Source organism: Taeniopygia guttata, chromosome 15, assembly GCF_048771995.1.
Source record: "Taeniopygia guttata chromosome 15, bTaeGut7.mat, whole genome shotgun sequence".
Classification (NCBI taxonomy): Eukaryota; Metazoa; Chordata; class Aves; order Passeriformes; family Estrildidae; genus Taeniopygia; species Taeniopygia guttata.
The window spans coordinates 6,762,389-6,775,057 of record NC_133040.1 but is presented as its reverse complement, the minus strand read 5'-3'; the positions used below and the strand labels follow the sequence as shown (position 1 = coordinate 6,775,057).

Genomic DNA, 12,669 nt, shown 5'->3' with positions numbered 1-12,669 from the left:
CTGAGGACTTTCTGCAGTGTAAGTCTTTTATAGTTAATTAAAGGTGTCCAGTTTTATAGCAAATACTCTGACGTGATCTTTTTAATTTCTGTAATAAGAAAAAAATCATAGGAGTTTCTATAAATTAATATTATATACAGTGAAGTGAAACAGCCGAGTTTAAAGTCACATAGAAACTACGTGAAAACAATCTGTTCCTCTCATAAAATGACATAAGATTTCAGCAGCACCCCTGTAATTTGGAGTGTACCCATTAATGTGTGTGAGCCTGTGTGTTGATCTGCCATAGTTATGCTGGAAATCTAGAAGTTAAAACCTCCAGCTGCAGTTTGGCTGCTCAGGCACCACTGCAGGCGCTGGGCATTCACATGCACCCAGCTAATGAGCACTAAAGTTAATAAATTTTCACAGATACTCTGAAAGTTACTTCAAAAGATGCTTGAACACACCAGTTTGTATGTGCAGGAAATTATAACTGCATGTGGAAATATGTGCTGTTATCTACAGGTTTGGATTAATGGAATTTTTTTGGTTCCTTTTGAGCTTTTCCATTCTTAGGAGTCAGCATAGTGATCATAGAATCAGAATAGGGTTATGAAAGTAAAAAATTCCTTTTAATTCCAGGTTTTGCTGTACATTTTCCTTGGATACATCATGGTGTGCCTCCGATAGGAATTACTGGTGCTTACATTACTTCCCTTGGAAAATACATTGAAGTTTCAAGTTGAAAATCTCTACAAAAGTAAAATATTCTCTGTAAATTTAAAATATTTGTATTATGGTGTTAATGATGGCATTTCATTAAGTTGTTACTGATAAATAGAACTATAAAATTTATTCTACATTCTGCATTTTCAGCATCTTTCAATATTATTTTGGACATCAGACAGTATTTTGAATTTTCTTAGGGATTTGAAACCTCAGAATTGACTTTGCTGACAGTAGCCTGTGCAGGTTATGGAGAGGACTGGGACAAATAATGCAGTGAGTTAATATTCTGAATTGTCACTATGAGATGTCTGATCACTTGGTTCTGCTTCTGGTGTGACTGACTGATTTCAGAAGGGGATTAAAAGCAGCTGATATAACTCCTGCTTTCAGTCCCATAAAGCTGGAATCTGGAGATGCTGGTTGGCCCTGCCAAAATTTTCTCTATTAAACAGTTTTCTTTTTCCTTAACATTCTGGGAGAGGTGCAAATGCCCCCTTTAGATATGCCTACATGTTACTGCACATTCTTCAAATTCCTCTTCTTAGTGTTTCACAAGTGTGGAGTTGGGTGCAGCTGAGAAATGAAGATGTAAAAAGAAATGCTGGAGTTCTCTGTGGTGTCTCTATTGTATCCAGGTTACATATGCATGTAAATTAGTATAATTAATTTATCTACTCATTTCAACAGCCAGCTTCTGAAACTGAGCTCACAGTCTAAATAATTTCCTTTTGCATGATTATGTCATTACAGATATTAAGGACCAAGTGTTCTCCTTATAGCTCTAGCTTAAACATAATCAGAATAATGCATGTTTTCTACAAAGACTTTCAGTACTAAATCTGTTTAAAGTCTTGACAGAGTGCTGTGTCCAGCAGCATGGCCATTACTGTAGTTCCATTCAGCTTAATATATGCACACCAGAGAGTTTCAGTCAATTGCAGCAATAAAACTTTTGTTTCAGCTGCCAAGTTAATCATTTGACTCCTCATGATTGTGTGTTTCCGTGACAATGGATGGGTTTATGATTGACAAACATACAATTAAAACATGCCCTTCAAAACTGTACATCTCAGAGACCTAATGAAAGCTCAGTAATATTCCTAAACAACTTTTCATTAAAAGAATGGTGGCTTGTGACTTTAAGCAGCAAAGAGGCTGCAATTTGTAGGTCTCAGCTTTGGTGAACACAGCTGAGTAATGTTAAGATTTGTTGTGGCCTTAGCCTTGGATTTAAATCTCACCTAAATGTGGACTTTTATTCTCTTAATGATTTAAACTTCTCTGGCTTTAGTGATTTCTTTTAATTAAGATCTAGAGTGAAATTACGTAGTTCTTCCACAATCTAATTTCCTGTTGCCTTCATGTAGGACTGAGTGTGGTTAACAGAGACAGAGCCTGCTAAAGTTTTTAATAATAAGGTTATGCATATACCAGCTCTTGGAAAATATATGCTAATGGCTTTACCAAAATTTACAAAAATGTATGGGCACTTCGGTGGATGAAAAAATCTTATTTAAAACCATAAAATTCACTTTATGTTATTAAAACTCTGGTATTGTCAATCAAAGTAGGTTAATAACAGGGTTTCAGTGTAAGGTATATTTGCTTCTTGCTCTCTTTTAGTGTCTGGATGGCCTCTGGACAAATGGAAAAGTCCATCTCCCTTTCTAAGGGAGAACAACAGTAGGTCTTAGATGAGGCCTAGAGGGAATAGCAGCTTATTTTATATTATCATGGAGATTTATTAGCATTATATGAGCAGCTTAATATATAGAAGGTTTTTTTGTCAGACTACTCAGGGTGATTACATTTTTTTTAATATAAAGTATATCATTGCTTGTTAGTTCATTGCAATTTTTCTAGCAAGTCTCAGACAAGTATATTTTTGTGCAGTTTTGCAAGTCTGATATGGTGTCATTATATCTGATACTGTATTCATAGGCTCTGTTTCATTTCTTTATGTTTTGAGATCTGAGAGGCACCTAATGCCTGTGACACTGTTGTTTGTGATTTAAAATCAAAATACCTTGCTTGTTTCCAAGGTAGTCATATGAAATATATTTCCCTTCTCTAATAACTAGTCAAGCTGAAGGTTTTTGAGGCCGGTGTTTTTGGCATCATCGATCCTTAGCTGCATTTTGGTGCCACAGAAATGAGAGACATCTCTGAATCATTCAAGAGGAATAATAAAATGAGAGGGGAGAAGTTTGGCAGCGGAACGTTGGTGGTGTGCCCCAGCCCTGAGGTGCTGGGACTGCAGGATCTGCAGCAGCTTGGCTGCTGCCATCCAACAGCAGCCCTTCAGATTGAAATAACAGCCAGATTCTGTCTCTTAAATCTGCACATAAAAGTATTTAAGATGCAAATAAGACTTGTGTGAGGGAGCTGCTCCTTCTGTGTTTTTGGCGGCCGGTCCTGTTCATCAGTTTTATTGCACTTGGTGCTTGTTGCGAGGACACTGTCCAGGCTGGCAAAACTAAAATTAGATCTGTCAGCTTTTTACTGCTTTGTGGTTTCTCATGTTGTGCTAGTCCCTGTTCTGCTGCTCCACTCCCTGAGCCTGAGCTGCAGTGAGCAGAGTGCTCAGCTGAAAGGTTCTGCAAGGCGTGAGATCTCAATTACGTCTGAGCCCAGAGAGATCCCGGTGTGGCACTGGGCATCCACACCTCCAAATGCTATGCCACTGGTACTTCTGTGGCCTCAATTGTTCTCATTTCCTGTGGTTTTTATGAGTAAAAGGGGAAAGGCTATATGGTACTGACAAACAGATTCAACAGGTGTATCAAATCTGTACTGATAAATAAATAATTTTTTTAAGCAATGCAGTTCCACGCTTACTGTTCTTACCAGGAATGTGTATTAATCCTTCTATCAACATGAAGAGCAGGAACTGTAGCATGGAGCAACTGTATATGAATTGTTTTCCCATTTATTTCTCTTCTAGTAATTACCTATTCCTTTTCCTGACCAGCAGTGGCTCCATAGGACAAACTCAGTGTGTGCTTTCTTCACTGTTCACCTTATTTTCCTTGTTTGTTTGCTGGCATGTGTTTTTTTCCTTCTTGTTTTCTTCTGTCTAGTCGCAGAGACAGTTCTCTGCAGTCACTAAATCACGTATCAAAATGATCAATTAATATGAATTAGTCCATTGCTGCTTCATACATTCAGATGTTTGTCCTGGCAGGTACCACAGGAGCCACACAAAGCCCATCCAGTGAGAGGGATAAATACAGCGATGGAGCTCTCCTGACAGAGCTGGGACAGTTCCCCAGGGTCACACGTTGGCACACGCTGCCAGTGCCAGTTCACACGTGGCACTGCTGTTCTGTCCACAGTGTAAATGTGGCTCTTCTGAGTGCCTTTCCTTGCCAGTGTTTCTGTGCTCTTCCTGCCCACAAATGTATTTGGTGGCAGCGTGTTTCACTGCCAGGCTTTCTAGCATGTGCTCTTCTCCTCAGTACTACACTGCTTCATTTGGCCTTTCAAAAACTTTTGGTTTCTTGTTTGTGTCTCCACTGGGAGCAAAATGCAGCATTTGGGACTCTGAGGTCAGGCTGTCACTGAAATAGATTAGGCAGTTTATTGCCAAATTTCTAGTGATTGGAGTTGACTCCCCCACCTTTTTTTTTTCTCTTTTTTTTTTCTTTCTATTTTAAGTACTGGCTTGTCTGTCTCAGAATCCCAACACTCTTTCTTGGTAAGGTTGTCTGTAGCACATCTTCCCAATATTTCTTAGAAAAACAACAAGTTGCTTGAAATTAGCAAGATGTTAGGGTTTTAGGAATATGTTTTCATGTAATCCTTGTTAATTTGCCTTAAAGATAAATACAAAACAAGGAGTTTGTTTTTTTTAATATAGGTCTAAATAGTAGATTCAACTTGTTTACAGTAGATTTGTAATAAATTTTCTATATCAGAAGAACTAAAGTAATACACCATAAAAAAGGAAACAGTGTGGCAGAGCAAATAATTTTGCTTCAGAAGTGCCTGGATAACCAAATTCCTGTTGCTTTCATGTTTTAATCCTCTTTAAAAGAAGAGGCTGAACTCTTTCAGCATTTAAAGACCAGATTAAACCAAAGTGTTACAATTCTATGATCATTAAACATATGCACTGAAAACACTAAGAAACAAACCCTGTTAATAAATGTATATATTTATCACGCTTCAGTTAATGTAAGATTATAGATACTTATAGAACTTTCATGCGAGTGTGGGAACACATACTTCTGGAAACTTAACAGTGCATGTTTTATCTGCTCTTGTTTGTCCTGAGAATTGGGAGACCTGTAGCTTAGTGTTTGAATATGTTGGTGTATCTTTAAATAGCCAGAGTGCTATGACTGTCCAGTAGCCTGAGTGCATTAGAATGAAGCTTGTAAGAGTTCTGGGACTTGGAATAGAAATATTCTTATTTCCTTCTTCATTAAGCTCTCCCTGCTTTTTGTGTGAATTCCCAGTTGGCTGGGAAAGGTTACTAAGCTCTCATCTATATCAACTACAAATGATTGATTTCTTCTATCCCTAGATATTCTTCCTACCCATCTGTTTTACATTCTTAGAGCAGCGATTTTGGATGCTATTTATATCTTATCTTGGCAATTGTTTTTCAGTTTAGATTACTACAGTAATTCACCTTTAATTTTCCCGTTGCTTTATTGAAGCAATTTATATTAGTGATCCTAATCTGTGCTAATGTCACACTGATCCATGTGCATGACTGGGTAGAGGCTCTTCTTTTTCTCTTATGTGAACTTCTGCCTTCAGTTCATCATTAGTAAAAGGAACTTTAAATTATTTTTAAACAAAGACAAATGGAAACATTGCTATGCAATTAAATAGAATATACATAATTGTTGTGTAAGTCAGACAGACGTGCTGTGCTCTTCGCTGTTGTGCAGGTACGGATTTTGCATCCTTGCAATTTCTACTGCGAAAACCTCATTAGTCAAATCAGTGCTTCTGTGGAACATAAAGTTTAAAGAATTCCAGCACATCTGAAATTATCTGATTACTTACCATTTGGTTTCCCAACTATTTATATGTATTTTGTTAGTTTGGGAATGTTCATTAAGTTAACCTGCATACACACACATCCACTTTGACGGTTTTCTGGAAGATGTATGCAGCTCCTGCCACCCAGCAGAGTGCTATGGATTCTGCAGGTTTGGTAGAGGACTCCCCTTGTTTCAAGCTACTTTTCTAAGTTCTTGTTTAAAAAAAAAAATTAAAATCCTTCTTCATGTGAAGAAGAGTTTTAAGAGATGTGACTGAGACCTCATTTGTGTCTTTTTTAGGGACAAGAGGAAGACATCACTTAGGTGTTGAGGATTGCTTCTGAGATTCCAGAGATTTATCACTCACAGCTCTTGACTTTCAGCAAATTGTCATTCTCTCTGTGAATTGTCATTTCTCCAATGTTGTCTGTATTTTTTTGTTCCTTTCTTTTAGCTTTATCAGCAAGTGATAGTAATCTGTCTGTGGCAGAAGGCCTTCTGCCAGTTACAGGATTAGGTGCTGGCCTAGTAGTGACTGCATGTGGTCATTCCAGTGGTCAGCTTAGACTATTAAAAGTATTCAGATTTATCTGCAGCAATGCAATTATCAGGAAAACAGTTCTTAAGTGAGGCTACCCTGTAATTTTATTCACAAAATATTGTTAGTTAAGCTTTCACTCAGGCTGATTTTCTTCTTCCGTTTGGGCACAGAAAGAACTGGACATTTTTCAAGTACATATTTTTGGTAAGAAATTTCCTAGCTTGACTAACTCTCTGGTAGCTGCTTTTGTTCCAAGTTGAAGCCTTGCCAGTGTAATTGCAGGGCAGAAGCTGTTGGCCACGGGCAGTGAGTGCAGCATGGTGAGCACGCCAGAGCAGTGTCAGAGCAGCACAGGAAGGACCGATGCTGCTGCTGCACAGCGCTGCTGGTCATTGTCATCCCCCCCAGCTGGGACATTGCTCCGCTCTGCTCCAGCAGCTCATCTCTGCTCTCTCTGCAGTAGGATATTGATTGCAAATTGCAGCTTTCCTTTTTGAATCAAAACCGTGAACAAAGATTCTTCTAAAAATTCCAGCTTGCTTTAGAAAATCTGCTGTCTTAACCTTATGGTTACAGGACTGATCTGGCTTGCTTGAGAGAGGAATTTCTACCCTGGAGAATTAAAACATCTGCAACCAGTTTCCCACAGTTGTTGTGAACTTTGTTGGCACTAATATATTATTACTAAAACCAGGATTGATTTTTTTATCCTTCTTTTTCCAAGATTAAATTTCATTATAGAATTTTGGAAGAATTTATTCTCTTTCTGTAAGACATAAAAGGTGACTTTGGTTATACCATGAGTGCTATCAAGTTCAATTTAGATATCCTTAGTATACTAGAAAACAAAATTAGATAATTAATAATCTAAATTAAATGAAACTCCATATTAGCATGTAATATAACAAAATTCCTTTAAAAATTTTCATAAAAAGTGGTCAACTGCTGCATTTTAATTTAATTGAGTGTGATGAATTCTTATGCATATTAAGCTGTAAAATTTTAAATTAAATTTTTAAACAAAAGGTGTTCAGTTACAGTTTTATTGCTTTGTAAGTTCTTGAAACAATGCTGTTGGTAAAGTCTCACTTACATATATGTATCTGCACTACTGTGGTACTAGACTGTGTGTTCCTTGTTTTTCCATTCCTAGATGTCTGTTTGTAATGAGAATTATTAGGAACACAGTACTAGCAGCTGTCAACAGGCTCTTGATAAGAAGATTATTATGTGTTAACTTTAAAGAGTTAGGAATGTATAATTTATGGCTACTTGGTGGATTTTGTGGATGTCTCAGTTGTACACAGTTGCTAATCGGAATGACTCGCTGGAAAACAAATCTTGGAAATACTGTCATTTAGGTTTGTTGCAATCAAGAAACTGTTGTTTGAGTGCATCTTCTCTGTTTGATGTTCAGGAAGAAATCTTAGTCCTGTATTAAAAACACTAAACTGTCTGGGCTTCTTATAAATATTAATTTACCAAATGCACAGAAGTCTGTGACATTTCCTTCAAAAGAAAGGATTAGCTTTAATTTTGCTTGTATCATAGCACAGCAAAGTAAATCCCAGTACACTGGCTTTTGTAGTTCTGTATTTCATACATTTTCTTTTAATATGTCATGTCTTTATCAACACAGCAACACAGTAGAGGAAATAGGTGCACCTGGTTTGGCAGAGTTAGTTCAGCCATTGTTTCTGTAATAAATTATTTACTTCACTGGTAGCATGTAATGACTTGAGTGACATTTTATAGGCTGTTGTACATTTTCAGTCCTGACATTTTAAAAAGCCACAGTTCTTATCTGTGACATGTCTGTGTACTGATGCATGGGCTCTTTACTACTTCTGTAATATTTATATAAAATTTATTGGCACTAACTGCTATTACCCAGCGCATCTCTTCTGAAAGGTCTGTGTATCTCTCCACATTGACTGAGCTGTTCAGAGGGGGTTTGGAACTTTCTGGGCATTTTGCCACTACTTCTGTCTGAACTTTGTCTGCATTTGTATCAGCTGCTTTAGTTAGTGGTTGCTCGCTTGATGTTAACATGCTGATTTACACTATAATTAAGAATGAGTAGGAGTTTCTAAGGGAACTCAGAGCTCCTAAGTAACACAAAAATAATGCTGTTTTAAATAAATTTCTAGAGATAATTGAGAGTAAATATTAAAATATCAAACAGCTTGAAGTCCACCTCTTTGATGGAAAGCTTTGTAATGAGTGTGCTGGGTGGCTGCTGTTCATTATGTTTGTATCACATCTTTAAGAGGAGAAACCTCACTTCCCATGACTGTTTCATATGTTTTGATTCAAGTTGTGACAAAGCATATACCCACACACTGAGTTGTGTAATGTAGCTACCTCGTGTTTGCCATCTGATACCTTACATAAAAGCAGAACTGTGCTGTCAGTCAGAATACCCTACATTTCTTTGTGAAATAAAATAGCAGTTTAGCAAATGAAGATGTAAGGTGAAGGTAGAAAATTCTTTCTTTTCACCTCCTTGTCTCTTAGTTAAGTAAATCACAGCAGATACCAAATACAATTCTGAGAGCTCTGTTCAGCTCTGCCCAAACTTCTGGTGATTTATCTGTCACAAGAGGTCTTGCCAAGGAAAACATACAATTGGAGGTTATCAGCTTCTTGCAATCAATAAAACAAAACATGGACAGACAAATTAATCTGGGAGTAAGTGAGCTCTTTTCCACTGGTCTCTTTTCCATTGAGGTAGCTTTTGGCAAGTGAAGTTGTGCTGACTGCAGTCTGCTGCTGTAAGCGACAGAAACGTTTGTTCCTTGAGGCTGCTTTGAGGTTGTAAGTGTGCAGTGAGGACTGGAGCTGAGTCTGCAGGTAATTTTTCTGCTGCCAAATAAACTACATGATCCAAATTCCTTATTAGTTATTTTAATGTCAGAAATGTCAGAGATAAGGTCATTTGAGTGACAGAGAGAGCCAAAGATAAAGGCTTTCCATTCATACTCTTCATACCCTGGGCAAGATTTTGCAATGTGTGCTTATAGTACTATTGCAGCTGAATTGAAAAGCAGTCTGCTTGTCCATCATTTATTTTGGACTACACTGCTTGCTTCCCTCACACTAGGCAGTGTTAATGTCACCAGTTTCTGTGCAGAGGGATGTGCTCTGTGCCCCAGAGCGTGTTCCAGCCATAGTTTGTGTCACACTGGCTCCGTGTCACTGGCACTCAGACTGGCAAAGAGGGAGCCAAGGGCCAGGCAGTCCAGTGGAGTTGCCCAGGCTGTACCTGGCTGAAGACTGCTGCTCCCACTGACTGAAAGCAAATGTTTTCAAGAGCTTGGGTGGATGAGTAAGAGCTTGGGTGGATAAGCTTTTTGAGTAAGGCACCAAGAAGGTGTGAGGAGTAGACTGCCAGCACAGATCAGGCATAGCTGATGATACAAAATAGGACATTAAAAAAAAGGAATGGTAGAACACATTGCTACTGTACTTCCCATCATGCTGGTTGTGTAGAAGCATTCATCTGTTGGCAGTGCACACATTTGCAATGGTGCAGAATCAAAATTTGTCCCTAAGTCTTCCTGTAGTCTAATAAGCTGCTCACATTGTCACCATGTTAGAGAAGCTTTAATAACTAATTATGTTCACTGGAGTGGGACAAGAATGAAGTGTGGTGGGGATGCAATTGTGAAACTCGCTGACTGGCAAGAAATGCTTTGCTGATAGATGCTTTACTTTCCCAGACATTTTTGCAGTGTCAGTGCCTTGATGTTCTGTTAAGTTCTTTCTTCTGAAAATATTTATCTTAATTAGTTACTATAGCTAGAGACTAATTGTCTGATTTCTTTTTTTTTTTTGGTGAGTAAATATGAAACCACTCAGTCTTTAACAGTGCAACTGGGGTAATTAGTTACAAGTGAGAGATAACAAGCAATCTGAAAAGGCATTACAGGTTTTTCTCCACCTTTCCCATTTGAGAGCTGTAAGATACTTGATTAAAATTAGCAATAAAAGTATATCACTGGAATGAAGCAGCATTTTTGTAATGAAACACAGGTGTTTTATTAAATGTAATGCCATCCAAGCTGGTGGATCCAAGCATTATCCAAGCATTCCATCTTCCACCCTCTCCTCTGTACCACAGGTTGTGTTGTCAAATGGGCACAACCAAGTGCTGAGAAAGGGGACTTTGCAGGATGGCCAGGAGCCTCAGCAAGCTGCAGTCCTGCTGCCCAGGATTTGGGCTGGAGCTCTGAGCTGCATCAGCCAATACGCTGGGCTGTGCCCGTGTGAGCACAGCAGTGCCTGACCCAGGTGTTTGCCATAACCCACACAGCACATCAGGGACTGTCACTGTTTGGCAAATACCCTGCTCCAAGAGTAAAATGAAACACATAGAATTGTGTTAAAAAGACAAGGAGTTTTTCCTTGGTGATCAACTCTGAATTTCAGGCTATACAGGTGTGATAATCACAAGAAGAGCACCAGTAATACTGTGGGTGTATATAAGAGTGCTGATATTTTATATACATATTTTGGAATCTTGTGAAGTAGGAAAATGCACTTTACGCCCAGATTATGTGATAAAAAAGAGTCAACAATCCCACAGCTGTACATGAATGCTATAGTGGGACTGGGTCTTACCCAGGACATCCCAGGCCTTAGGCAGCTTGTCTTCTTGGCTCTGAATCAACAACAGAAATACAGGTGAAAAAGGAGGAAAGAAAAATCAAGGGAAGTATTTTTTCCAGTAGTTTTTTTTCTGTTCCAGGTGACACTAAATGTAAAGTATTATTTCTTTCTGACTTAATAAAGTAAATAAAATTATCTTAGAGGAGATAAGTAATATTCTTATGAGACAAAAGCAAAAATAAATTAGGCTTCAAAGAAGCTCTCTTCTTACATCAGAGATGTAGAATTTTCTTTTAGCCCCTCTGTGGTTACAGTGAGTCTGCAGGATTGAAGTGCTTTTCCTTACTTACCGCTCAGGTGTTTATTTGGCCACCTTGTGGCATTGAGGCAAAGGAGGAACAGTGAGGAAGGGTCTCGGGATGGAGCCATGTGTTGGTGGAAGGGCAGTGGCATGTCTGGTTTTTGGGTAAACTTTACCTCAAGTGAAGCCCAGCAAGGGTGATCTGCAAGAATCAACTGCTTGAAATGTTCTTGCTGTCAGGAAGAGAGTAGGAGAGTGGGAAACCAAGACAAAGGATCCTGCTGATTAACTTTGGGAAGCTGCTGGGATAAGAAATACTGTAATGGAAATGCTACATAAAGCTCTAACAAAAAAATTATATATTGAAAAACGTTGAGTTCTTTCTGGTGATTTTTTTTGTCCTAATTTCTCTTATTCCCTGCTGTTAGAAGAAAAAATGTCAGACAGAATGAGGTATATCTGTGGAACCACAGTTGACATTTTTAGAGCCACTAGATGGCATTTAGACCTGGATGATTGAAAATGCTCTGATCTGTGCTTATGAGGCAAACATTTTTTGCTTTTAAATCTAGGAATTAATGGAGAATTAAATATATATTTGATTAAATTTTAAGTTTATAAGTCTGTGATTTTTGCACATGTAAGTGGCACTGGGACAGAAATCAGGAGGATCTTCATTAATGAAGTTTAGTTTCAATACTCCAGTTTTGTGGGATTTTCTTGGGATTTCAGGTGATGGTGGAATAGATGCTAGAGTTAATGCGTTTTTGTGAACCAGCATGACTCAGGAAGGGGAATCAAGGGGACATACAAATAAAAGACTTCCACAGCATTATGTAAATGTTATCAGTTACTCAAAAATAATCCCTTCTTCCTACTTCCCCCAGATGGAATAAAAATCTTTGTTATTTTCTTTGTTTCTCTTACAGTGTTATTATCGAACCAAGGGAGAATTTCTATCTTAAAAGCCACTACAAGAAAGGAAGATTATAAAAGGTACTGTGTTTTCTGCAGCTGAGTCTCTTGAGTGTCTTGTTACTATTTCATTATGTGTGTTCTTAAATCACTATCCTTTTATTAAATTGTCTTTACAGCTCAGAAATTCCTTTATTTGCATGCTATTGAAGGCCAACTAAAATTTGTTTAACATAGTGGTAGAATGGTTGAGGAGCAGAAAGAAGGGAATACCCCTGTGATAGCCCTTAAAACTGGAGCTAGGACAGGGCCCTCTGCCATCGTCCATTGTGTCCAGAGCAGAGGCAGCAGCAGGGTAGAACACAAGTGCAGCTGAGGATAACAGTGTGCTCTCTTTTGTGCCTTCTCTGATCCATCTTTTCCTATTACCATGGAAATACTCATTTAGCTTCATTCTACCCCTGACAGAGCAGGGGATGCCTCCAGGCTGTGGGATTTCTTCCTGCAGGCAGTAAGGGTGAGACTCTCAGGATGTCTTTTCCTCTCTCCATGACCTCCCTGCCAGCTATGTCTTAGTCTTTCTGGAATCAAAA

At 38.4% G+C, this 12,669-nt stretch overlaps 1 protein-coding gene across 34 annotated transcripts in view; it reads left to right on the top strand.

Moving 5' to 3' along the window:
* Positions 1–12,669, top strand: part of ARVCF (ARVCF delta catenin family member) — a 245,958-nt gene that overhangs the window by 71,129 nt on the left and 162,160 nt on the right. For all 34 annotated transcript variants that reach the window (XM_072936289.1, XM_072936282.1, XM_072936285.1 and 31 more), the window contains one exon: positions 12,091–12,157. The gene's annotated coding sequence lies outside the window, so the exon portion shown is untranslated. The remainder of the gene's footprint in view (positions 1–12,090; positions 12,158–12,669) is intronic.